We start from the raw sequence: 2,454 nt of genomic DNA on the forward strand, positions 1-2,454 counted from the left end.
TCAACATGCTGTAAGAAAGCCCAAGATAGCTATCTGGCAAACCTGCATAGACAGAGCATGAGCTCTGGCTGTTCCAGCCATCCCAGCCCAGGAATCTAACATAAGTGAATCAGCTGTCCTGGCAGCATCTTAGCAGCCCCAGAAAATGCAATGTGGAGAAAAACCAAGAACCCAAATAATAGCCAAGACGGAGCCCTTAGATCTATGGTCCTAGGTCAAGCCATCTCAGCCAACTAACTAGATAGGACTTAAGGTAAGCCATGTAAACTGTCCTTGCTACAGGTTCCTTATATCAAATAGGTTAATGATAGATAGCTGTCTTCTTTATGTCTCTATATGTGCTAGAATAAAGAAAATAGTACATGCAGAAAAAAGTCAGTTGAACAGTCCTGAGACTGCTAGTCTTAGGAAGGGTTACTTGCAAAATTGGCCCTTGGCAGGCATCTAGGACCTTGACTGGTAAACAGTTCCCTACACCGATATCAAACTTTCCTTAAATGATCAGGATGGCTATGGCTAGACTGCTTCTACAAACAGTATGGCTTATGCTGAGCATCTGCTTTCCTTATAGGAGTCTGGGACTGGGATATGTGGTGAGTGAAGAGTGCTTCCTTGACAGCCCTTGATAAAAACCTTGAGCACCAAGTCACTTATGAGCTGCCCCAGGAGACGACACTTTCCCATGTGTTGTCACAACTCACTGCTGAAGGAATAAGCTGCCCCACTGTAAGAGGGCTCTTCCAACTTTGAACCTGAGGTTGCCCCCAACTTCATCCTATGCACCTTTTCTGTTTTTTATTTTTTACTTTTTTCATGGTAATAAATCTTAACTATGAGTGCAAATAGATGCTGGGTTCTGTGAGACCCTTTCTTGGATCAGAGACCCAGTCACTTGATCTGGCAGGTGACCTTGGGGACCCCTGACACCCAGCATTTTAAAAAGTTGTGAAAGTAATATTGGAGAGTTCTTCAACTTTCTTTTCTTAAAAGGAGGTATCCCTCCTAACTTTCTCATGTTCTTCCTCTCATCCCACCTTCCCAGAATATGCAGATTGAACTTCCTTCCCACCTAAATCCAAAGTGACATGTGAACATAAACACACCATTGGAGATAATACTTGGTTCTTCAGACCTAGAGAAGCTGTGTAACCACAATCTCACACATATATATATAGAAGAGTGACTGCCTGCATTTTATTCTTTATCCTCTTGTGTTTGCCTTGTGTACATATAGAACAGGAGTTTATAGCTCATCAGGCTAATGGTAGCAGTAAAGTTCTTTTCAAAATATTTACCCTAAGGCTAAACTGGTGATAAAAAGTATATTCTTTGCAATTATATAGCAAGACTTTATAAATTTATGGCTAATCATAAAAGAACTGGCCCCAAATATCAGCAAGAATCTAGATAATCTATAATAATCTATAAAATCTATGCAGTATCCTGCTAATGAAACATATCTATCTCACATTGTATAATAAGCATGACTTATTTTCAGATGGTCTTCTGGATAAACTTTATAGATTTTACTTTGACAGGGATGAATATCATTTCTTTAATCTCAGAGAATGATAAGAGCTTAGGCATTATGACAAGCAAAGTCCTTGGATTTGGCTCTAGAAATCAGCTGAGCACAGTATATTTTAAGAATTCACACAATAAGTCAGCAAACTGAATATTATATGCTAAGCACTTTAATTCATACTGTAGACATAGGACTGAAATTTAGGAGACCAACTCCTAACCCAATCTATGTTCTAAAGATATGATATTGATAAATAATTTATCCTTACTAGATCTCTATCACATCAACTGTAAAATGGGAGCATTCACATGAACCATTTTTTCAATTTCAAACATTCTAGGATTCAATAATAATATGAAATGTGGGAAGATAAGTGCCAAATAAGAGAGTACAAGTTTGGGATCCCTGGGTGGCGCAGTGGTTTGGTGCCTGACTTTGGCCCAGGGCGCGATCCTGGAGACCCGGGATCGAATCCCACCTCGGGCTCCCGGTGCATGGAGCCTGCTTCTCCCTCTGTCTATGTCTCTGCCTCTCTCTCTCTCTGTGACTATCATAAATAAATAAAAATTTAAAAAAAAGAGAGAGTACAAGTTTATTTTGTGGAAGGGAGAGGTTCCGGGAGGTTAGAATAAGAAAATTTAATTGGCCAGGAAACAGAGAGAGGGGCACTCCTCTATATCTTGGTAAAGGTATAGAGATAGAAAATTTTCATTATAAAATAACAATGATAATATTGGCCAGCCATTGTTGGGTATTTACTGAGGTAATATATATCATCTTATTTAACATCCATAACAATCCTAGGTACTGTTATTATTCCTGTTTTACAGAGGAGAAAACTGAGGTACAGAAAGATTCAGGATTTTCACGAGGTCACACAGCGAGTGGCAGAACCTAGATATGAAGCAATCTCACCCTTTTAGAGAATA

Source organism: Canis lupus, chromosome 14 (assembly GCF_003254725.2).
Source record: "Canis lupus dingo isolate Sandy chromosome 14, ASM325472v2, whole genome shotgun sequence".
In the NCBI taxonomy this organism is placed as follows: domain Eukaryota; kingdom Metazoa; phylum Chordata; class Mammalia; order Carnivora; family Canidae; genus Canis; species Canis lupus.